This window comes from Rhinolophus hipposideros (assembly GCF_964194185.1).
Source record: "Rhinolophus hipposideros genome assembly, chromosome: 12".
Taxonomy (NCBI): Eukaryota; Metazoa; Chordata; class Mammalia; order Chiroptera; family Rhinolophidae; genus Rhinolophus; species Rhinolophus hipposideros.
Genome location: NC_138058.1, coordinates 38,293,909 through 38,320,249, shown reverse-complemented (window position 1 = coordinate 38,320,249; position 26,341 = coordinate 38,293,909).

Sequence of the window (26,341 nt, the reverse complement as noted above, 5' to 3'; positions counted from 1 at the left end):
TCTTCTAGAAATAACTTTTTCATTATAAAAAATTCAGAAAATGTAAATATCAAATGTTGGTGACCAAGTATTAGGAATTGACCCAGTAACTCCAAAAAATTGTTTTCTGATTCTCTTCAAAGAATAAAAATGTGAAGTTCAATCTTATTTTGTTAAGTGAATTAAGTTCTGAAGTTTCTCTTGAAGGTTTGTTATCTGGTATTCTGGTTGTATGACAATGTTTTACTGCTCTGTCTTCATTACCCAGTAGTACATACCTGGCACATAGTAAACGCTCAATTAATATTTGTTGAATTAAATTGACCTCTGATAGAATCTGATACTTCATCATTCTCTCCTTTCTGTTCTTTCTCAGGCTTTTTTCTTGCTCTCCTTCCTTGGCTAGTTCCCTAAGGGTCAGTGGGCCCCAGAGGGGCGTGTCCTGCGGTCCCTACTTTTTCCATTCTATAGACTTTCTCTGGATGATTTAATCTAAACCCTTGGCTTCAATTGTCTTCTCTAAGAAAATGATTTCCAAGTCTATATCTTCAGCCCAGATGCCTACTAGAATCTCCAGTTGAATGTCTGCCTTGTACCTCAAAGTCAACATTTTCAGAACTGAATTCATTATCTCCTTCCTCACCCTTCCTTTTCTGTGTGCCCTTAGCTCAGTGAATGGTGCCGACCATGCTCCAAGTTGTTTAAGTCAAACCCCTGGAGCTGTGTTTCATTCCTTGGTCTTCCTCATCTCTCACATCTAATAAGTCATAAAACCCTACCGACCAATCCCGTCTCCTCAGTAGCTCTCAGATCCTTCTCTTTTTCTCTAACGCCACTACCATCACCCAAGTCCAGGCCACTATGATTACTCCCTCCATTATGGCAGTAGGCTCCTCATTGCTGTCTTTTACTTCTGGCTTTCCTCAGATTTTTGCCTTATCTTCATCCTGCTTGGCATGGATAACTTCCAGTCATCCCTCCAGTTTCATTCAATATCACTTCCTTTAGGAATCTTTCCTGACTAAGCCCTCCCCACCCTTGAATCCTAGGATATGTTGAATGTTTCTATTATAAGTGTTCCAAGCATTTAAATCATTGTATTGTAATTGCTTATTTAATTGCTTAATTGTGTAACTAACCACTAGATCGTAAATTCTGTTTTGCACTGGTGTGTTTTTAGCACCTAGCACAGAGCTTAGGGCACATAGTACCCATAGCAGCACACAGTACATAGTGGATGCTCGACAAGGATTCGTTGAATGAATCCGTGAAAAGATTTTATAAAATGAAGAAGCACCATTTTGTGGTTCATCTAAAAATAAACAAGGTCAGTAGTTTAGCAAATAAATCTATGGTGCGTGTGTAAACCTCCCACTCTCAGTGCATGTGGTTGATGAACCTCAACTATGTAAGTGAAACCTTATTTTCCAAGGAAAAATAGTCAATGTGAATTGCAGTGTCATAACTTTTGTTGCTCATAGCAACAGGCAGCTGCAACAAACAAAATTAGCAAAGAAGCAAAGGTAACAAAACCTCATTTATCCATCCAAATCTTTTCTGTTTAACTCTGCAGTCTTAACAGTTCAATAATTCCACTGCAAATTTGTTAAGATTCATTGCTTTCCAAATCCATCACATGCTCAGGCTTATTTGCTTGTCTCTTTCTGTTGGGAAACTATTTGTTTCTAAAGTGGCCCAGAAAACAACTTTTTTCAATGTTAATTACTGAAAGATTAAGAAAGGTAAAATAAGAGTCATGCAACAGAGGATTTGTTTTGCTCCTGGATTACGTGGTAGTCAGCATGCATAGTTATCTTTGGGAATGCTTACAATAATGTTATTTTAAAAAGTATAGCTTTTCTTATTGTATCCCTATGAATAAGATAATCATTTTTGTTTTCCTAGTCCCATCAATTAAATAGCTTTTTCTAAACACTTCTGTCCCTGTAATTAAGTTTCTGGATTATTTACTATGTAAATTGCAACGTGAGAATGGCCAAAGCAGTAGATATGTCCTAGGTCCTCAGTCCTTTTGGGAACATGTGACCCAAGCACTTATGAGGCACATGGGATATGGTGTGAGGAAGCAATTGTAACCAAATCCTCATAGGTCAGGGTTTCTTCCTACTAACCATCAACCAGTGCTTTGGACTTAATATGATCACTTAGATTGAACTTGAACTTGAATACCTTAACTCTAAGGGTGACTTTTTTACAAACTGAAATGCTGGGAGCAGTTGCTTTCTTCTAGCGTTGCAATACCTAGAACTATTGTTCTATAAATATTTGTATGATACTAGAGCATGTACCTAAATCTACTTTAAGGGTAATAACTTCATTCTTTTCTCCCTCCCTTCTTTCCTTCCTTTTATAAAAAAAATTACTATTTTCCTTTTTTCATCCAAGTAATATGAGCACACAGTTTTTTTTTTTATTATTGTTAAATTTATTGGGAGTGACAATGCTTAGTAAAATTACATTGGTTTCAGGTGTACAATTCTCTAATACATCATCTATATATCACATTGTGTGCTCACCACCCAGTTCTCCTTTCATCACCGTATATTTGACCCTGTTTGCCCTCTTCTACCATCCCCATTTTTATCCCTTGGTAACCACTAAACTGTTGTCTGTGTCTGTGAGTCTTTGTTTCTTTGTTTGTCTTGTTCCTTTGATGCTTTCAGTTTTATATCCCACATATCAGTGAAGTCATATGGTTCTCGACCTTTTCTGTCTTATTTCGCTTAGCATAATAAGTGTTGGAGAGGCTGTGGAGAAAAGCACAGTTAATTCCTTCCAAAATAGTAGAATCACAATTTTTGGTTGAATCCATATTTAGTAATTTATTATAACAGATATGTAGTTTTGTATGTATGTAATTTGTGCATATATATGATATATATAGTTTATATTATGTGTGTATAATCATATGGTTAGTTACACTATATATGCTATGTATATAGTTTGTAATACATATATTAATATTATGTATATAGTTTATATATACTATATTAGTCAAATACATGTATATAGTTGATACTATATATAGATTATACTATAAACTATGTTATATATACTGTATATAGTGTATGTATACTATATACTATATATATACTGTATATAGTGTATGTATACTATATAGTCAAATACATGTATATAGTTGATACTACATATAGATTATACTATAAACTATGTTATATAAACTGTATATAGTGTATGAGTACTATATAAAGTTTCAGCATACTAAAACATTATGTGTGCATGTAGTGTGAGTATATATAGTGTATGTTATAGTATACTTGCATTTCTTACACAATTTCTAGGTTTTCTTGGAGTTAGTAACTATTTTATATTTTCATTTCCTTAGTTTTATATATTCTGAATTATGGCTGATTCTTTTCCATAAAGTGACTCCCAATACAGCCTTTTTCATGATGAAATCAGTAAAGTAATCTGCAGTTTTATATTCTTTCTTTCTTAGAGGAATCTATCCCATCACCTTTTATCTTTCTTTTTCAATCAGGATTGGTTGCTTTTTAAACCTATTACACCTCTGTGTCCTAGGATTCATTTTGACACCCTCTTGAGAATTCATCTCAAGGAATTCTCTCTCAACAGTGCTGAATCTTCCCTTTTCTTGGTTTACTCCATCACTTTATGGAGTCAACCAAGAAATGGAGCATATTCCTCAGAAGCTTCCAGAGAAAGGGTGCCTAGGTGTTTACATGAAATTTTGTATGTCTGGAAATGACTTTATTTTACTCTCACATAGTTTGATGTTGAGAATTATTTTTCCTCAGAATTTGTCTTGGTCTTTTTTTTTTTATTAGAACTTTTCTTCAGATATCTGGCGATTCTTGATTATTCACATTTTTTCTTTAAGAGTAAGGCATTAAATAGAGTTCCTTGTTTTGATTGGGGCAGGGGACAATGAGGCTGATGAGGTGAATACAGAGGGAAAAGGAAAGGCTATTTTCAAGCAGCCAACCATTGTTTTTTGTTTCGTTTTTCAATTTTGTTCTTTTTCAAATTTTGTTTATTTGCATCTATGAGACTTAAAATTTCCATCTGAAAATTTGGTTAAGTTTCTTTTCTAAATCTCTTGAAAAGAAAGTATGCAAACCTGAGCTAATGTTTAATTTTTAAATATGACTGCTATCTCTTGTATTAATTATAACTTCATAGATTGTTTATTCCTTGATTTTCTTTTTAAAAATACTTTATTTGATTAATAATGTCAATTAGTAAATTCTGCAATTAACTAAATAAACGTATTTTACAGAAAAGATAAGATATTATGTGTTTAGCCATAAGATGGAGAAATCCTGGTTTAGGTGATTTATAAAGTTTAGGGTAGTTACTTTCTCTTAAGTGAGTAATCTTTCCAGCTTTAGGTATCTCATATGGATTCCTATCAGAGGTTCATTCTGAAGCCCTCCTTTCTCCCCCACAGAGACTCTCCAAAATTACAACTGATGCTTGTTTTTTCTTTTTCTTTTTTGATAAAAAACCAAAATACAGCAGCTCCCTTTTATAGTTGCAGGTGTTTACTTTGGCACTTAAAACAAGGCTTTAACTTGAAGCATTTCCAATAGTACATTATTTATAAATCCTAACTATCACTGTTTTTTCCTCTTTACTCAAGGGACTTCATAAATCAATGAATAAAGAAAGGTGATTGCACTTATAAAGCTAACATAATAAGCCTTCATTTTAACTTGGATTCTTTTTCCTAGATGTTATTGAATGAAAAATATATTCTTAGCAAAGTCTTTTTAAGACTTGACCATGTTAAAGGGATTTTCAGCATGAACACACCATGGCATTTGCTCAGGAAGTGATTTAGCATGTGTGCTGAGGACTCTTAAGTTGAGAAACTGAACTAGATCAATTTTTCATTCCCTCTGGTTCAACTTCAAGTACTAATAAACACTATAGCATGAAAACATGAGGATGTTTTGGATGTGGGGCTGGGTGAAAGGTAGTTTGTTTTGTTATTTCTTTTTTCTTGTGCTTAGGTTTTGAACTAAGATACAAAAGGAAGTAGGAGAGTTGATGCTTTGCTCTGAAGTTTTAAAAAGAGAAAAGGGAGGATTTCTGTTTACTCTGTACTTCCTGATTAGTGCATCTTAGACTTCAACCAGGCAGATGAGTTCCAGACTTCCTGAAAAGAAGTTTTGTTGCTGGGACCTTCTCATGTTTTCCTATTTACATGGCCTTTAGAACACAGGAGCACATTTTGTTATTACTTACATAAAATATTTTTTGACTACATAGTTTGCTAGCTGTGGGGAATGCAGAGTCATAAGATGTAGTCTTCGCATTTAAAGGATGTATGCATTAAAATATGAACATCTTTCCAAATTAGAACTTGCTAACTGCATAAAGAGTGGGACAAGCAGGTCCTGTTACTGCAGTTCCCTTTCCCTTCTCACACAGCCAGCCCTGCCTTGACCTAGCTATGGGGCAAGGTCAGCTCTCCTAGAGATTTGCTTGGTATGACCCTTTTGCTTCTAGAGTGCTCAGGCCAGTGCACCCTGGCTATTGGATATCCCACGCACATTGGGGTTTTCTGTCTGTAGTTAGGCCTCTTTAGCTTGGTAATGATTGATGATCAGACAACCTTTTCTTGGTTACTGACTTTTGTGCTTTGCATGTCTCTCCCCTCTCCAGCCTGTCTTGATTCTGGGAGGTGACAGACTGTACTGGTCTTATTACATACTGGTACCTACCAGTGCTGACCTCCTGCCATTCCTTTTTCCTGATCATTCCTTTTTCCTGCCATTCCTTTTTCCTCTCCTGCTGGGGACCATACCAGACTTCATGGGGGAGGTGAGACTTCAACCGAATTTTGTGCAAAACAGGGTCTTGAAAGATTAATCTGAGAGGGCACACACATTGGAGTGCAGACAGGGAGACTTCATGGAAGTTTTATAGTAGTCCAGAATAGAGGGTAAAGTCCAAGTTAGTGGCAATAAGAAAAGAGGAGACTGAGAAAGAATGATTTAGATTGACTGAGACTGAGCAGAAGGAGAAAAGAAGGCATCTTTGGATTCTTAGAAATGCTAAATGTAAAAATAAAAAGGTTTGGTTAGAAGGTAATGGTGACTCTCTGGGGTAAAAACATGAGAAACCATGGAGGGATCATTCCCCACTAGGGTGACCAAATGTCCTGATTTGCCTAGGACTGAGAAGTATTTCTGTTCATGGGGGTTTTGGTTTCAAGACAAAGCTGGTTCTTAGCAAACCAATCAATGCCACCATGATATAGTGTGGTATTGAATAAGAACTTTATCTTCTTTTTGGCCGGGGGCTCTTTTGACATTTTGAGTGAACTTTGCCTGTGTCATCTTGAACATTTTAAATAGTTTTTGAGATTTTAGTCAAAGAGGTTGAGATTGTATGACGGGGGGAGATTGCTACACATAAAAGTGGCAGGTGCCTGTGTGAGTATAGCCAAACTTCATGCTTAACCCTTAACCCCCCACTGCCAAATAAATATCAGCGTTCAATTTGCATAGATTAAAATGTTTTGCTTTTTTTGTTATGATTTCTTTCCTTACAGTGAATGATTTAATGCTTGCTGAAATGGCTCAAAGCAGAAATCAGAGGGATGAAGAGAAGATAAGAACAAGAAAGAAAGAGAAGAACTCTTAGAGTGAACAAATTGATTGCTGAATGCTGAACTTGACTGTACAATACCTCAGGGCAAGTATCTGGTAATCTCTCTTCTCTGAGATACAGATGGAGAGCTGATGAAGAGCTCAAAGTGCTTTGAGCAACTGGAATAGATACTGCACATTCGCGCACTGATGCTTATGCGTTTAGATCAGAAGACTGAGCTTCAGAATATGATTTACATTTAATGTAGATGTTATTACAACAAACTTATTTGGGTTTCCAGCCATCTGAATGCTGGAAGCAATAAACCCAAAGTTTGCTTCTAGGGGCTGACATGAAAATCAGTGCAAAGTGACCACTGGTCATTTGATAGTATGGAAAGAGACAGAAATAAAAATAAAAATTTGCCAAAGTAATCAAGAAAGGATAGTGGTCTTTTTAACGCAGAGATAATTATCCCATGCATCTGTTATTGTTTTATACCTTAATGTAACAGCTTATAGTTTAAAGAGGACCCTAAATTATCAAGAAAAAATCAAATACATTTAGCATACCTTGTTTGAGATCCAAGAGAACTATTTAACATTTTAGAAAGATTTTCTGTCAAACTTACATTAACAAGTCTTTAGTTTCTGAAAAATTGACTTCTGTGGAATACTTTATTCCAGGAACTATCAATTAGGGAAATGTTACTGCATGTTTAAAACAAACAAAATGAGGAAACTATGTGAGATCCAGGCCTCTGTGTTAGAATACCAGGGACCCTGCATTTCTGAGAAAACTGACTTGCAATCTCCCTATTTAGCTAGGGCTGCACAATGGATGCCAACTGTAGAACAAAGCCTGATCTTGTAGACATTCTGTTGCCCTGACTGCCGGCAGAGAGCCATCACAAGCTTTAGTGCAGCCCCAAGGGGCGCATATATTAAAGAAAAAGCAAGAGCCATGCTCCAAAATGGCTTATTTAAAATGCAAAGGGTAACAAGAGAGCTACATTTGGGGAAAGCCCAGCTCTCAGAAACAGGAAAGTAATACCGAATCTTGGTTAAAGTTGCTTGCTCTTGAACTAATTAGCTGGGGATTGAATTCAGCATGAGAAGTCAGAATGTGGGTTAAGAGTGAAGGAAAATGTTATTTTTCCTGTTAGGTACCAGCCTGGTACTTCAGAGTGTAGTAGCAGGCAGCATGTGAGATTCAGGCAATTTGACGAAATCATAAAATTGTGAAAAAAACCGTGACTGAATGAAAAGGGGTTCCAGAGGTATAATTTGGGTCAGATGCATGATAAAAGGCATTTTTATCTTCTTTGGTGGTAGCCTCTTTGTAATAAGATATGAGCACATTTCTCATTAAAGAAAAAAAAGAATTACACACAATTCAGTGGAACAGCAAATAATACGTTCCCACCAGTTTTGAAATACTATCCCTACCTAGCATTGATCTACTATTGTTTTCTTTCAAATCTCTTTTCTTGTTTTTCTAAGATGGGAGATTTGTGGGAAAATCATACATAAAAGAAGGAAGCCAAGATATTTTACTTTTGTTTTATTTGTGAACCTTTAAGAAAAGGATAGCATTTATAATAAAGTCATATTACCCATTGATGGCATCCCTCACTGGATATGTGTCCGTGACAGAACATGTCTGCATTTAACAAGATCTTCTTAACAGGTCTGTGCTAGATTCAAAATTTTCATGCCTAATTAGCTGTGTAAACAAATTTGGAATTTAGGGAATTTTCTGTCACAGGGGGTGAAGTTTAATTACTTATTTTGTAGGTGGATCTATTTTGTAGATGGGTTCCCCCCACCCCAAATTTGAAGTGTCTGAAACCCATGCTATGCTCCATGGGCTCCTGTTGACTCTTATGTCGTGTATTCTGTGTTAGTTCAGTTGCGGCTTCTGCATTCAGAAATGTTCAGAGCTAGAATTGAGGGTAGACCACCTCAGGGAGAGTTACACTGCCCACAAAGTGCAGGGCACATTTCAGCAGAGGGCACCGCCCCCTCCCTCCCCCCCCATTCAGGTCCTGCTTTGCCAATGCCCAACAGTTATGTAAGGTTTCCGTGCTCAGATATCTGCCAAACTTGGGGGTTTTGTGAATTTCTTGTTAGTCCATTGCAGAATGAAAAGAAAGGCAGATACAGACTGTGCCAAATCAAGAATTAGGAAAGAAATAGGATAATTGGGTGTGGCCATCTATGGGCAGAGAGCACCCACCGCAGCACCAGCTGGGCAGGAATCCACAGAGAAGCCAGGGGCCTCAGTACAGGTCACCCACAGGTGGCGTTATCTTCTATGACCCAAACTTAAATGGCAGAGCTCATTTGAAGCTCTTCCAGGCTTGCTGCTGGGTGTTTCTAATCGTGTGTTTTAATTAATGTTTATATTGTACTTGGGCCCAGAGGCTGTTTCAACAGACCAGCATATATTTAGAAATCTCTGAATAAATAAATGTAAAATAAGGGAAAACTGACTCTGCTGGAATGATGAGAGTGATTGTTTCTAAACAGATAGATTAAGGCTTCAGATTCTGTTGCTTGAGACTAACTCCTCTGAAATATCATGGCCTGTCACCTAAACACATTTTTTAGGTGTAACAGAGCATGGTTTTGGGATCTTATCCAGGATCTGACTTTAGAAGTCTATACACTGGGTCTTGAGGCAGTTGGGGACACTGTAGAATTTACTACGTCAATTTTGACTGTAAGAAAAAATTAACAAAGAAACAGTAGCGATGTCAGGTTGGCAGTAGCAGCAAATTTGTGAGGCAACATTTACTTGGACCAGTGTAGGTCTCTTCCCACTGCTGGAGAGAGGAGATAATTGGAATGGGCTAGTTCCTTTGTCTCCCCTCACTGTTTTCTCTTGCATTTTTGCTCTTCCTTTTAAAATAAGCTTATATCTCTTCCCCATTCATTTTGAGTTAGTAGCACTTTTAGGGAGTAGATTTAATTCAATTTTGCCAATATTTACTGAGCCATCTCTTCATTCAAGGCAAGAGCTAGACTTTTAGGGAAATGAGACGTTTACAAGTTAAAGGAAATGTATTTGTAAGATACATCTTGCTTCTGAACATGTGCTAAGTTTGGGGCAGATGAAAGCATCTTCTGCTTCTCTTTGTCAGGATCCATTAGTAGTTAAATTCTCCAGTTGTGATTTTCTTTGGGCTCCAGAGAGCTTGTGAAAGTTACTCAAGAACTATAAGCCTGGAGTGTTAGCAAATTGCCTGGCAATAGTAAGGAGGTCTGGTCCAGGGCAGATGAGTAAGGTTCTGAAGTCTGTCTGGTGATCTGCCATCACTTTTTGCTTATCTTTCCTAATAATGGCACCTCTTTTGTCCCCCTTTCTCCATCTTCAGGGGTCCAAATTCTTCAAGGTGCCCTAAATTAATGGTTCTTGACCCCAACTGCAAAAAGCATTGAAAAAATACTGATGTCTGGGCTTCATGCCCAAATCAATGAAAAGCACTGCAGTGAGTCTGTTGTACAGTGAGAGTTGAGATATAGTGCCCTCTGCCCACCTGAGAGCAAGCTTGCCCTCAGGAAAATACCTGCTTAAACTATCCTCCTTCCTTCATTCATCGTGCCATCATTTCTAAGACAGGTTGTAGATTTAATAACAGCTTTTTGATTTAACAACAACAACAAAAAAGAATAAGAAAAATATCACCGCATTAATAGCACACCTTAATTTTAGGTCATGACATGGTTTCAGAAATATTAAAATTTGAAAATCATGTAAATATTAGAATAAAGAGATATAGTTTTTAATATAATATTCACTGAAAGCAAAACTTTACCTGAAATTTTTTTGAGGGTTATTAGCCTTGTGAAAGAGTGTACTTTCTAAGCCAATAATTTCCCCCTGTCGAGAACCATTAGGCTAGTCAAATATGTATTTTAGGAGCCACAGCTTGTATCAGTTATTGCTCAGTTGCAGAGAACAGACCCCACACTAGATGGCTTAAGCTGAAATCTATAAACGACAGGGTATTCAATGATCTGCAGAGCTGGTCTGGGGCAGAAGAAACAGACTCTAAGCTGATGAGCTTCCAAAAATGAATCCTGAAGCCACGCCACAACTGAGCCATCAAAAAAGGAACTGCTGTGCTTGCCTTGATCTGTACACTGCCTGTCAAATGGAGAAGCGGTGGTCAGGAAGCCAATTCTGCTAAACCGGGGAGTCAACACTGTCTACAGCAGCCGAATGATACCTCATGTCCAGCCTTCTTCCTCAGTCTGGATCTACATTCTGAAAGTGAATCTGATGATGGAGCCTACAGTATACCCAAAACCCTATTTCCAAGGAAGCATAGGAAAAAGCAGTTAGTTTACCCGATTTTGTAATACATAGGAAAGCATTCCAGGAGGAGGTTGGAATAGATGTTGAACGAACTCATCTTTAATATCTTCTAACTCACACCACTGGGTAACCAACTATTCTAGGTAACTCGGTTTGGCCCAAGTATCCTCTTCACTCTCCATTTACATTTTTTTTATATCGAGTTAATTTTTGTCTTTCTTTTACTTCACTCTACTCCCTATTTTCTCATTGATAACCATTATTTTCACACTTCTTTCCTTTTTCTGGGCCCTAACTATAAATTTTCTGAGAACTTGAAGAGTCTGTATTTCATACTTGGCTTTGTCAATAGACATGATATGTGAAAAGTCTGGGTTGATGAAAAGTTTGAAGTAGATGAGCTAGGGCCTAGAATACTCAACTAACACTATCTGTATCTCTAGCCACTCAAGATACTGTGGGAATAAATATTCTGGGGCAGAGGCTTATATCTTTGAATCATATTTTCTCCACCTAGAAGACTGGAGCAACAATTAACATGAACAATTGTCTGATTGGAAGTAAATGTGGATCAGTAGCTGTAAGTCCAAGTGGATAAAAGTCAAGCTATGCTTTCTGTCTCTGGGTTATAGTCTTTTGCAATTAAAAAAAAAGGTGACCCCTTATGGTTAGACATAGTAATGATTGCTTACCTGATATATTTTTCTTTTAGTTTGTTGTTAAAATCTCCTAATTATTAATTTGGTTTAAGCTATGGGGACTTTGATCCTAAGTTAAATACCTTAAGAGAGGTAAAAACATCATAAGTCATTTACTCTTTAATGTAAGCTTGCCAGATAAAGCACAGGACAACCAGTTAAATTTGAATTTCAAATAAACAATGACTAATTTTAGTATAATTTTAGTACCATGTTTCCCTGAAAATAAGACCTAGCTGAACTATCAGCTCTAATGCATCTTTTGGACGCATTATATATTATAGAACATATATGTCATATATTATATATATTATATTATCATATATAATATATATATATATTAATTATAATGTATATTATAATTAATATAAGACCTGGTATTATATTATATTATGTTATATTATATTGTATTATATTATATTAAAGACCTAGTCTAATATTATAGTAAAATAAGACTGGGTCTTGTATTTTTTTCTCCAAAAGACGCACTAGAGCTGATGGTCCAGCAAGGTCTTATTTTCGGGGAAACACAGTATTAGTATGTCCCAAATGTTGCACAAGATATAGTTATACTAAAAAATTATTCATTTTTTTTACCTGAAATTCAAATTTAAGTGTATATCCTGTATTTTTACTTGCTAAGTCTGGTGTGAATGAGCTGATCAAGTTATTTCTTGAGAATCCATTTCTTGAGAGGGACAGGGGATGAAGAAAATCTGCGGGTAATGCACTCTTGAGAGGAATAAAGTTGACCACTTTGGGCAATCTACAGCAAAGAAGAGGGAAGACTAAAAACAAAGAGACACTAAAGTGGTTCTGGTTACCATTGACCATTTCCTAGACATGTATGCAAATAAAGCCCTGATATGAAGATAAATCTCTGCTCCTTCTCTGCAAATGTAGCCACTCTCCTCAAATATTTGGATCTGGTCCCAATGCAGTGTTCTGTTGCCCAGGCTGAACAAGCCAAGCTTCGAGGTAAGTGGAAGGGATGAGCAGTGCAGGCATTGGATACCTTGGAGCCTTGTAATCTTGCTTGCACAACCTCCAGATTGCATGGTTCTTGGCTTCAGTGCAGCTGGGCACAATTTCAATGCACATCTATGGAGACCATGTCACAACAACAAAACAAACTAACGTAGCTGTGAGTTACATTAACAGCTTGAAAAAACAAGTCAACAGACTTGAAGACTGCTCTGGGAGCCCCTCCCAGGGAGTCAGATTTTGGCAGAAAGGGAGTTACTGTGCCTCCTCTTTGTAAAGCTAAGATTATTCTATATGCTCTGCAGCGTGTCCCTTCCAAAGAGTTTTTGTTTGGAGAGAACCCTTATTTGCTTTATTGTTGATCAGCATTAGATCTTCCTGAGGTGCAGAGTGTACTGTATGGCATGCAAATTTCTTGCCCTAAAAAATGCTTTCCCTGCTACAGATGTCATACCCATACAATGGTACATCTTTTCTTCAGCTCTTCTACTGGTGTTGGTCACAAATACACTGAGCCAGAGCTTCTAAATCTTCTGATACTTAATTCAATGTCTGGTTACAAATTGGTAGTGAGGAAGACTTTACACACCTTTACATATCTTATATGACAATCCTGAAGTAATTTTGTTGGAGACTTCTTCCTCCTTACAGAGAATACATTAGTACATGTAAATTAAAGCTGGTAACAGCTTCCCCATTACTGAACTAAGAACAAACTGGCTTCTTAATGTTAGTGGATCAGGCCCAGGAGTATATATATGGATTGGAGATTGGCCATTATCAGGAACCTCCTGTGTTTTTTATTTTTATTTTACATCTATTTATTTCTCATCTTTATGGAAGGTTTGATTTATGTGCCACTAACATCAGTGTGTATGGGTACATACACTGAGGAAGCTGGTGAAGAGAAGGAAAATTAAACATTTTGGAGGGTATCTTCTTAACTGCTCTTTGTGATTTCTTTAAAAACAGATGTCAGGTATGCCTCATTTTGCATCTTGAATCTTTTCATCTGATTTGCATATATCCTTGGACTATCATATTTTACCTTAAAGTTTAGTTCCCTACACATACACTACATTATAACAATTCTAATTGTTGCCTTGTTTACTAACTGTAAACTTACGTCTGTAAGACAACAACAAAAATAGCAAAGCCATCCTCATTTTCCTGATTTTTCTTTGGTTGTCTTTTTTATACCAAGCCTCTTCTGACTCATATCCAGGGCTATCTCAATTTGTGCATGTCTCCAGATTTTTTTTTTTTTTCATTTTCAGTATTTCCCTAGTTCTTCTTTTTCCTGTTATTTATTTCCCAACTCCTCTTTCCACATATCCTCCTTTTCTACACTATCTCTTACTGTTTGTCTAGACCTTTGTTGAGAGATACAACCTTCTTTGCTTTTTATTTATTTATTTATTTATTTTAAGTGTGTTTTTCCAGGACCCATCAGCTCCAAGTCAAGTAGTTTTTTTCAATCTAGTTGTGGAGGGCACAGCTCCACACTGGCCCATGTGGGGATCAAACAGGCAACCCTGGTGTTACGAGCATCACGCTCTAACCATCTGAGCTAACCGGCCACACTTCTTTGCTCTTTTATCACAGAACTTTTCATGAGGTTCTATTCCAAGTCTCCTTAAACTATGTGGAATAAATTGCCTTAGCTCAAGGAAACACTCCAGTGAGAGGCATGGAATGACTTAGAATTTTGAGTGTGAAAGGAAATGGGCTATGATCTCTTTTAGGTCCATTCAACCCTTAGGATGCCATGATTTCTTGAAGAAATGCTCTTGGGATTGGTGGGTCAGGTGAACTCTTTTTGTGCATTTAGATTCTACAACTTGAACAATATGGTTTGAAATTAAGTTTTGCTGAGCTGAAAAATAAACAGACAAAATAATTTCCAAGCCAAAAAATATTTGCATCTTTTCAGAGAGGTCAATATTGTTGGATGGTCAGAAATCTTTGTAATATCTGAAAGGAGATTAACTCTCAGAAAGGAAAGTAACTGTGAAGTGATTAATTCCTTCCTAATGTAGGTAACAGATCTTTCTCTGGCATACCTTGGTTCTCCCTACATTTATGGTAACTTTAAATCCTGCCGGGGGGATTAGAGGTCATTGATATCTGTATCTTTCCATGTACTCCCTTGAATTCCTTGTGAAGGCTTTATTCAGGGTTAAAAAGCTTCGCTTTTATGGGACCATGCTCAATATGGGAGACATTGAAAAGGAAGGCTGCAAAGTTGTATGTCATAAGTGATAAGCATAAATTCAAATCTACTTATTTTGTTGAGGCAAAATAATATTTGTTTGTTTGTTTCATAGTGAACCTACTCTGTTCCAGGCACACTGTTAAACAGTAGTGAACAGTGGTGAGTAAAGCAAGATATTGGACTTTCACCCTCATGGAGTATAAAGTCCAGTGGGGAACACAGACAGTAATCACATAATCTTACAAATATATGTAAAATTGTCTCAATAATAAGTGTTAAAAAGGCCATACATGGAGTGATTAGAGACAAAACAGCTGGGTTTGACATAGTTGTAAGACAGGAGGAGGAGATCCGAAGGAAGAAGAGGATTTGCTTGGTTGATGAGTGGTGGGAGGAGTTCCCTAGAGACAGGGGCCAGATGCCAAAGTTCTGTGATAGGAAGGATGGATAGGGCCAGTGCAGTTGGAGTAAAGTGAGTTTGAGGCAGCAGCAGAGGGCAATATGAGGATGGGAAGCAGGAGCCAGATCATCCAGGGACTGAAAGGCCATGTTAGGGGTGAATTTGGTCTTTAATCCTAATAACAGGAAACCATCAAAATTTGTCGGGGGGTAGGGTGATCAGACTTACATGTCAAAAATATTCTATTTAGATATCATGTGAATTATTAGAGGAACTAAAACATTTAGAGCTAAGATATATTTTCTTATAAAAATTTATTGTGATTAGAACACTTTACATGAGCTATATCTTGTTACACAAGTTGGATACACAAGTTGGGTGAGGTGGGGTCTCAGGGAGTCACTAAAGTGGGAAGAGTGTGGTCAACAGGTTAATGTAGACTCTGGTTTGGTGCACAACATGGAGCTACTCAGCAAAAATCTCAGAGCACACTGAGGCCAGTTGCAGCCCACCTGCAGCCTGTGGTCTCTGATAGTTTTCTAAGACTTCAATGTGGGCAGGACTTGCTGCTCTCCAGCATTGGGGGAGTTGGGTGGGGTGTGCTCCCAGCGAGTCAGCAGGGTGGAGGGAGCGGAGCTCACCAGGCCAATCAAATTCAGATTTGGCCTGTGAGGGTGGGCTTAACATAATAAAGATTGTGCCCACCTGCCGATTGCATAGGAGAAGGATAGGACACAAGGAAAATGGCAACTGTTCTCCAGCCCTCACTACAAAGCCACAGACCTCAGTCTCCACCTTGTATGTCTCTTGACAGCTCTGAAGTTACTGTCCCTTCGTTGGAGCCCAAGGTGAGTGCCTGCTAGTTTGAAAATCTGTGCACGTGCCTTTTAAGAGGACGTCTGGTTTTCTTGCAGCCTTCAATCCCACCTGGATGGTCTGAATCCCCACTGTTTTTCACAGTCAGATGTTGTGAGGTCTCCTATTCTCGGCACCAGCACTCCAGGCTTGGGAGACTGGTTTGCAGTTGGGCTCCCTCGCTCCTCTCAGGGAAACGTCTGTGGCTGAGATAGCCCTCCTTGTTCTCAACTGCCACACAGAGGTTTGGGGTTAACTTGTTTCATGTCTCCATCCCTTTTGTTAGTCTTAATGTGGCTTCTTTATACCCTTAGTTATAAAATTTCTGTTCACTAGACTTCAGATGATTCTCCAGGTTGATTGTTCTATAATTGAGTTGTAATTTTGATGTGTTCATGGAAGGAAGCAGACACAATGTTTATCTACTCTGCCATCTTGGATCTCTTCAGCTTTGGGCTTTTCATATATGGTCTTTATTATGTTAAGGCATTTTCTTTTTATTCCTAGTTTGTTGAGAATTTTTATCCTGCAAGTGTGTTTGATTTTGTCAATCATCCTTTTCTGCATCTGTTAAGATGATCATATAATTTTAATCCTTTATTCTGTTGTGGTGAATTACATTAATTGATTTTTGTATATTGAATCATCCTTGCATCCCGACAAATTCCACTTGATTGTGTTGTATCATTTTTTTAAACGTGCTGTTGGATTTGGTTTGTTAGTATTTTGTTGAGGATTTTTGCACTTATATTCATCAGGGATATTGATATTTCTTGTGCTGTCTTTGCCTGGCTTTGGTATCAGGATAATACTTGAGATATATTTTCAAAGGGTTAACTTATAGTTCTCACTCACCTCCTAGGTAGTCGTGTACAAATCTTTTGGACAGCTTTTTATTCTCTTTGTGGCCTACTTATCATATCTATATAATGCCCTAATTGACTTGCAGTGTGGTTATGAGTCTCAATTGAAGCAACAGTTATGAAAACATATTGAGAAGGGTAGATTGCTAAGTAAGTTAACATAAATATTTTAATTTTTAGCAACAGTGGGCAGCAAAAAATGAAAAGCATGAGGAGGTAGCAGCCTTTGCCATGAATTATGTGGTGTTGTATTATATCTTCATCTAACTGAACTTAGTATAGACTTGTTCTTAAAATAGCAAAAAAGTTGCTAAATTATGATAGAGAATGTAAGGAGGAAAATTTCTTCTGTCTTTCAGGGTAGACTTGTAAATGAGTTGATACTATGTGTAAATAAAACAGAATATTTTGACCCCCCTTTTTTATTAGTTTCAGGTACACAAGACAAAGTAATACTTAGACGTTTATCATTTATATCCCCCACACTGTGTGAACCCCCCTTCCTCCATCCACTATCCCTCTGACATCGCACAGAGCCATTACATTTCCACTGTCTCTATTCCTAATGCTGTACTCCGCTTCTTTTAAGTATATACATACATACATATATATATATATATATATATATATATATATATATATATATATATATAAAATTATAGTTGGCATTCATTATTGTTCAGCTTCAGGTGTACAGTGCAGTGATCCGGCATCTACATCTTCCCTGAGGTGGTCTCCCAAATGGGACAAGTTTCCATCGGATACCCTACAAAATCTTTATAACATTATTTATTACATTCCCCAATTTAATTTTCAAAACCCCATGGTCATCTTGTGGTTACCGACTGTTTTCTAATCCCCTCACCTTCCCCCTTATCCCCACCCCCCCGCCCATCTAGCAACCCTTGGTTTTTCCTCTATGTTTCCAAAACTGTTTCTGATTAGTTCATTCACTTATTCTTTTCTTTAGATTCCACATATTAGTGAGATCATATGGTATTTGTCTTTCTCTGTTTGACCCCATTTTTTGACCTTCCTGTTTTGATCTTGTCATTTGACTTCATCATATTGACCTTAAGGACATTTTGACTCTTCTAGCTACTCTTTTCTCTGCCACTGATAACAATAGTGAAAAGTATGATAGCTGTATTTATTGAGTGATTACTAGATGCCAAGGTCCTTTCTAGGTGCTTTACATTTATTTTCTCTTAAAGTTCAACTATTTGATAAGTATGCAGTATTATAATTCTAATTTTATAAATGAGAAAAGTGAGAAACAGTCAGACAATTAGGTTATGCAACTTGACCAAGATCATTCACTCAATGATGTTTACAGTTAGTTCATGGAATACAAAAATGATTAGAAGTGTACAAACCATACAACTGGCCAGCCCTTCATGATATGTCAATTCTGAATTATCTGAGAGAAATTACTCATAATGCTATCATGAAGAAACAATCAGTTACTTTTAATCAAGATCATAATGAATATTAGAGGTATAAATAATCAATAAAAATAACAATGTGAATAATTAAAACTTTGCATGATAAAGTGTGTTATTTACCAAATTTAACAGAAAAATAAAATATTATTGACAAAATTAAATAGCAAAATTTTTACTTGGTATAATGAAAATCTCATAAATGATAAAATATTCACCATAAAATTTACCCCCCAAAAATTGATCCCGATGAAAATAGTATTATAAAATAAAAATAGAAATGGAAAAATTAGAAGTATTGTAAGTGTATGTAGAAACTTGGTCAAAGAATTACAATGATTTAGTGAAATTTTCTTCAGTATTTATCTTTCTCTATAAAAATGTGGTCAAAACAACCTGGAATAAAAATAACAAAATCAAATTTGTGACGTAAAATTATTTTGGCTCTGTTTTTGCATTTTTATATATCTTATCAGCATCTATTATGGGGCCTTCATCAAAAATACTTACTAAAGTAATCTACCATACTTGGTATACTTCGTTTTTCATTCTTTTTCTTCAAATCAAAATTTTACTTTATCTCATTGTGGTTTTTATTTGCATTAAAGTCAATGGAATTGTAACAGCTATATACAATGTCAGAGGGATAGTAGATTGGGGAGGAGGGGTTATCACTTTGTTAAGGGAGTAAATATTACGTTGTTTGGTACACCTGAAACTAATCACATATATTTTGTACTTTATCTTATTTCGAAAATGAGTGAATAAAAATTGACTGTTGGAAGTGCTGGCGCGGATGTGGAGAAAAGGGAACGCTTGTGCACTGTTAGTGGGATTGCAGATTGGTGCAGCCTCTATGGAAAACAGTATGAAGGTATCTCAGAAAGCTGAAAATGGAACTACCCTATGATCCAGTAATTCCACTCCTAGGCATCTTTCTGGAGAAATCCAAAACTCCAATTCAAAAATCTGTATGCACTCCTATGTTTATTGCAGCACTATACACAATAGCCAAGACATGGAAACAACTGAAATGCCCATTGGTAGATGACTGGATTAAGAAACTGTGGTACATTTATACAATGGAGTATTACACAGAAATAAAGAAAAAAGGAATCTTACCATTTGCAACAACATGGATGGATCTAGAGAACATTATGTTAAGCGAAATAAGCCAGAAAGAGAAAGACAAGTACCATATGATCTCACTTATATGCAGAATCTAAAGAAAAGAATAAGTGAATGAACTAATCAGAAACAGTTCTGGGGACAAAGAGGAAAAACTGAGGGTTGTTAGATGGGCGGGCGGGGGGGCGTGGGGATAAGGGGGAAGGTGAGGGGATTAGAAAACAGTTGGTAACCACAAAATGGCCTCCGGGTTTTTGAAAAATAATTTGGGGAACGTAATCAATAATGTTGTAAAGATTTTGTAGGGTATCTGATGGGCACAGGTCCCATTTGGGAGACCACCTCAGGGAAGATGTAGATGCTTGATCAATGTACTGTACACCTGAAGCTGAACAATAATGAATGCCAACTATAATTTTATATATATATATATATATATTTAAAAAATTGACTGTTGGGGTTCATATACTAAAAAGAGGTTGATCATTCACATTTAATGAATAAGTAACCCTTTTATTTCTGCCTGGAAATAATATGGATTCTTGTTTGGAACTGCTACAGACTATTTAGTCACATTATAGTCACCTAGTAAATTCTATTGAATTATAGTTACTCAAATTAAATTATTTTGTAAGTTGATAGTGAGTTTAATTTGTAATTTATGACAGTGATTTATAATTTGACAGTTTGGAGAATTCTGATCAGCTTAAAAGTAGGAGGTAAATATTTGACAAAGAAGCCATCTTCTATTTTGACCATTAAAAAAACCCCCTCGGATTCTGTTTCAAAAAGGGCTTACCTGAAGTTATAGTTAATTTTCCATTGGTAAAATATGTAGTAACTTTTGGAATCTTTCATTTACCTATAGTGGAAAATATCCGCATTAGAATCTGCATGGGTTGTTCAAACATAATTTCCACTAATAAATTATGAGAACTAGAACAAGTGATCAATAATGACCAAGAAATACAGATACTAAAAAGATGCTTCCTTTCAGTTAAAAAGAAGCAATCTTTTAGAAAAAAATCCAAGTTGTCGAAAATATTAAAATGTATGCATAGCTATAGTTCTTAAACTGGAGGCAATCTTACATTAATTTGCTATAATAAATAGCTAGTGAAATAAAATGCAACACATTAGTAGAATGGGCAGCTTGAGAATTGTGAGTTGTGGAATTATTTTACTGTTTTAGATTAGCTGTTTTAAGACATACTACAAAAGAAGAAAAACCTCAAATTTTGTATATAAAATGAAACTCTTTTTTTAAGCTCTGGGAAATCTGTTTGCAAATCAGTGTCATGCATGTTGTTTATGATTGGGTATATTAAACCTAAATCCAGGCAGTGTATCATAGTGGTTAAGAGGGCAGTCTCTGGAGTCTGACAGCTTAGGTTCAAATCCTTGCTTTCTCATGTATCAGCTATAGGACGTATGAACAATTATTGGGAAAATTATTAAACTTCTTCAAGACCTTGTTTCCTCAGTTCCAAAGTGGGGATAATCGTCCAGCTTCGTAGAATTGTTGTCAGGATTATATGTGTTAATACATGTAAAAAATTTTCCTCCTCCTCTTCCTCCTCTTCCTTGTCCTCCTTCTCCTTTTTCTTCGTCATAGCTACAGGAGAGACTTTTCTAGTCTAATACAAATAGGCTTCTTCTCAATTTAATCTATGGTTGGTTTTGGAGAATGTTCTTTCCTACCTAAATCATTCTTTACCTCTGTATTCATGTTCTTCCTATGGGCTCCTTGATAGCTGTGGTGTGTGTGTGTGTGTGTGTGTGTGTGTGTGTGTGTGTGTGTGTGTGTGTGTGTTGGGGTTGTTAAGATTATAAAATGTAGCATACTATTATATTGTGATGTGAATCTAGTATTACAGGTATTAAAATAATAGGAACACACAGAGAATAAAACTAATTTTGAGAAGGTACTTTTAACTGTGACCTTGGTAAAGTACTTTCCCTCATGTTTTGGCTTGTTTAAAAATTTTTTAAAAGCATGTAAAATGCAGCCATTGGACTAAATCCCTAATTTCCTTCCTAAGCTTCAGATTTATAATACTCTTCCTCCTATCTGAAATGCTTACCCAGCTGGTCCCAATTTAATGAGGCCATGCATCCTTGGACACCTGTATGATGGACCAATATAAGGTGGATTATATGTTTTGAACCCACTCAGGATTGTCAGTGGAACCACTGTGTTAAAGGGATCCAGGAATGAAATACGCAGAATCATATGCAATATTAATATGTAGGCCATGCTGAATGACAAAATGATGTGATGGAAAGAGGGTTGCCTGAATTTCTGCAGTTTTTAATGTTGAAAGGCATTCACTAACATCTTACTGAGCTGGTTTGTTTAGGCAACATATTACAGATAGAAGCTGTTGCGAATTTTACCTTTAACTTTCATCTTCCCTACTTTGTCCTCTTCTGTTTATAAAAAGCTACCGCTTAGCGGGCTATTTGTTACCTGTATTGAGTGTCACCACCATCAAGGACCCACAATTTTTAATGAACTCTTCTGGGCATTGAGTAAATATTTGCAAATGTTCTAAATGCCAGGGCCTCTTGAGAACTTAAGAGGAATGTTGCTTAAGCAGGGCTGGGGGTAGGGCAGAATAATTCCTGACTGCAGTGTGCAGCAAATTTTGGAAGTCTGGGCTGAATGTCTCCCATCTCTACCACTTTAACTATTACTGTATTGGTGGCTGCCTTTCCCTCAAACTGCCTTGAAATACTCTCATGTTGACACGTTGGAGGAGAGCAAGAATTCTCTTCTTCTCATTTGGGTTTTGATCTGTGTTTGAAAAGGGAATTATGGAAATGTAGGTCTGCAAGGGCATGACAAGGCAAGCCATCGACCTCACAATGAGGTCTCAGCAAGTTGCTTCATGTTTTCCATTTATAGCAGCTTCTTTTCTGCCAGCTTTTGAAGCACCCATAAAACAAAATAGGCTCATTAAATGTGAAGGGATAAGTGAAGTTGGTGGTTGCACCTATTCAAATAGGCTTTCTTTTTTAAATGTTTACATGCCAGAAAAAAGAACAGTCAGAAGATGAATGCCTCCTTATCAGTGGCTGCTCATGGCCTCCGTTTAGGGGTAAGAGATCAGTCCAGGTCCGGAACACATGTGTATTTTGCTCTACACCTAGCACTAAACTGGCCATCAAGGTTAATGTCACAGTGAAAAGGCAGGATGGCCTCATCACTGTTATTTCATTCACTAAGTTTGGATGTGAGCATGAAGACTGACTGTCTCGTGTTCCTTCCTAAACAATCAAGGACATGTTTTCATGACTTTTCCAACTTGGGCATGGGCTTGTCTTAGATATGCCATTTTGGTGACAGGGACAAGTGGTAGTCCTGGTCTTTGGACCAGCTCTTTCTATCTGTAGATCCTCTTCTTTTATGAAGCTTTCCCACAAATTTGGTTCCTTTTCTGAACCTACAGCAGCCATATTTTAAAGAGCTGAGGGGGATGCCAAGATACATAAGAGATGGTTTTAATCCTTGAAATCTACAGTCAAAGAGGTAACGTGATGATGTTTAGTAAATCACCATGCACATATGAGGCAATTTGAATGGGTCCTTGAAAGGTGGAAAAGTTTCTATGGTTTTGGGTTATAGAATAGTTTGAGCAAAGGCACAGAGGTGTTTATAGTCAGTGGACACTCTTTTGGGCCCTTATTTTATTTGGTCTGAGGAATATATGACACTTGCTTCATCTTTTTTTTTTTTTTTTTGGCTTTATAGTGTCATTTTATTTTTATTTTATTTATTTATTTATTTATTTATTTATTTATTTATTTATTAGTTTTAGGTGTACAAGACAAGGTAATACTTAGACGTTCATCATTTATATCGCTCACACTGTGAACCCCCCTCCCCCCACCACTTGCTTCATCTTGAAGGGTTTTCTTGGCTTCTGTGACACCACTGGGTTTCCTCCCATTTTCCTCATAGCTTTTTCCCAATCTCACTCCCAGGTTTCTATGACCAGATAGATGCTGATGATACCTGGCCTCTACCTCTCGTCAGTCTGCTGTCTTAAAGGTCAGTCCTATATATCTAGCTGTCTACTATTCACATTCACATATTCAACTCTTACTTAAATACGTTAAGTCCAACATGTCCAAAACTGAACTTGTTATTTTTCTCCCTAGTTCTGCATCTTCCGCAGTGCTTCTTATCTCAGTGAATGATGAATATCCAATTATTCAAGTCAGAAACATGGTATAATCTTTGACACCTCACTACCCATCCCTCTCCATATGATAAACCATTATGCCCCTTCTATTGTAGTTTCTTAATATCTCCTGAATCTGTCCAGGTCACTCCATCTCCATTGCCAGCTCCTTGGGTAATCACCCCATCTTTTGCTTGGATATTGGCAGCAGCCATCTATCTTAGATCTTTCCTCCAGCTAATTCTCTGTCTACATTGTAGCTAAATGAATCTTTCTAAAACACAGGCATGACCGTTGTATTGTTTCTTTCCTTAAAGGCCTCTAATAGCTCTCCTTTGCTCAAAGAATAGCATCCAGATCCCTAATTAAGGCTACTTGCCTTTCTTGTTTTGGCCTGTCTGAACTCTCTTACCTCATTTCTTGCCACCACCACTCCAGCTCTCTGAACTTCAGCCATTTTGCAGTGTACTTGCGGTCTACCAACTCACCAGGTAAGTTTTCATATCTTCAGGACTTGTGCACATTATCCTCTAGCTAGCACATTCTTTTCCCTTGCTCTTCGTGTGGTCTCAGCTGGGAAATCATTGTTCATACTGTGTTCTAATAGCCTGTTTAGTTGTCTATATCCCTTTAAGTCAGTCGACATCTCTTGTACAGTCTGGAACATTTTAGACGTTCAGTAGATATTTTTTGGAATTATGAGTTAGAAGTAATACATGAGATATCTTTAAGAAATGACAGATAACTCAGTTTAACTAGAATGTAGGATTTGTGAAAGATAGGAGTGAAAGTTATGAAATAAAAATGGTTAGTCGTCTTAGGTTGGGTTCCCTGAACACAAGTTCTGAGATAAAGAACCCAGTGCAGGAAGTTCCTTGGGGTCAACTCCTATGAGGGCAGTAGTGAGGCAGGATATGGCAGACTGAGAAGTTGAATTTACTGGAAGCTGCCGCAGGGCCCTCAGCTAATCTCACATGGCACATAGAAGCTAGCATCACCCTCCAAAGTTGTTCTGAAATGAGACAAGGGGGTCAGGCCTTTGTGTACCCACAGCAATCAGTCATTGGATTTGGGCTGCCTCTGGGGAGGGAGCAAGACTTGGGCCAAACAGCTTCTTTTGGCCAAAGCACTTTCTGGGGAGGAATTTCACTAAGACCTGTCAGAAGCCAGCACTGCTGGCGTCTGGGGGAAGGAATGCCTTGGTACCAAAGGGGGATTTGGGCGGCACTTCTCAGAATCCACAACACTAAGTGTGCTTCATGCCACACTGAGGAATTTACGCTTTATTTGGTAGGTTTGGGGATGTCATTGAAGGTGTTTACACAGAGAAATAATGTGAGTCAGAGCTGTATTTAGGAAGATTAACCTGGCAGAGGTGTTTAGATTGGATTGGAGATAGAGAAACTGGAGTTAGAGAGGAATGTGGGAAACTTTTGAAATAGTCCAAGTAAGGAAATAAAGGCCTGAGAAAAGGTGTTGGCAGTGGAAACGGAAAGGGCCGGTGGTTGGTTGCAAGAGATATGGCAATGCTAGAATTCACAGGCCCTGGCAACTGATTAAATATAGGAAATATGGAGGAGGAAGGAGACTCAAAGGTGATTCCTAGGTTATGAGCCGGGCTGAAATGTAAGAATGGTAGTGCTGGTAAGAGAATTTCAAGAAGCATATAGGCTTGTTGGTAGATTTGTTGAATTTTCAGGAAGGCAGCCACTCAAGTAGAATTGACATACAGATGGCTGGAAAGTTTTTCAGGAGGGCAAAATACGCATTAGTAAAAAGTTACATGATATAAAGATGGTCATGCAGTGGTGTAAGTATCAAATGGATATATAAACAGTTAATGCTGAAAGGTCTTAGAAGAGAGAAATCACTGTGGCTAAGATGTCTTTGTGGATGAGATGGCTTTTCAGTGGGGTCTAGAGGGAGCTGTGGGACCTATGTTTGGAAAGGAGAGATAGGGAGGGAGGCATGATGACATTCTAAGTGAGGGGCAATGCTTTGAGCAGAAACAGAGAAACAGGAATGCACGCATGTTCAGGAGACTATGAGAAGATAAATTTGGCTAGAAGAAAGGATTCGTTGAAGGAAATTTTGATTTAAAAAGTTGAAAAATTGATTGTGAAGGGACTTTAATGACAGGCTGAATGACAGGAAGGTTAGAGGAATTCAGGAGATTTCTTGCAAAACTTTGCCTCTGTTTCTGAAGTTTGATCCTATCTACTGCCTGAATGTGGATCTCCATTAACACCCAGAACTAACACTTGCCACTTGACAGACACTCTCGGTGTTTTTTACACCGAAGTGGCTCTGATGTAGAAGACTACTGGTCATTGGCATTCTTTTTCATAGAGATTGTATGAAGACATTAAAGGAAAGTCCAGCCTGCATGTGTTTCTGGGGTTTTTATATTCACAGTCTTTGCTTAGGTTTCATGAGGCATGAAGAATCTGCAGACTAATTAGTCCGCTGGTTTACAGGCTCACCCTGAAAAATAAATATTGTGAATCTGCAAGTGGAAAGTCAGTATGTATAATCTAGCTGCCTAGTCATGCCTGCCCCAAATGCTGTTGAAAACTTTGACCAAGGGCTATAAAACTGTCAAGAGCTGGGGCCCAACCAAGCTTCCACATTAAATAGCTCATTATTGAAGCTATTGGGAAGATA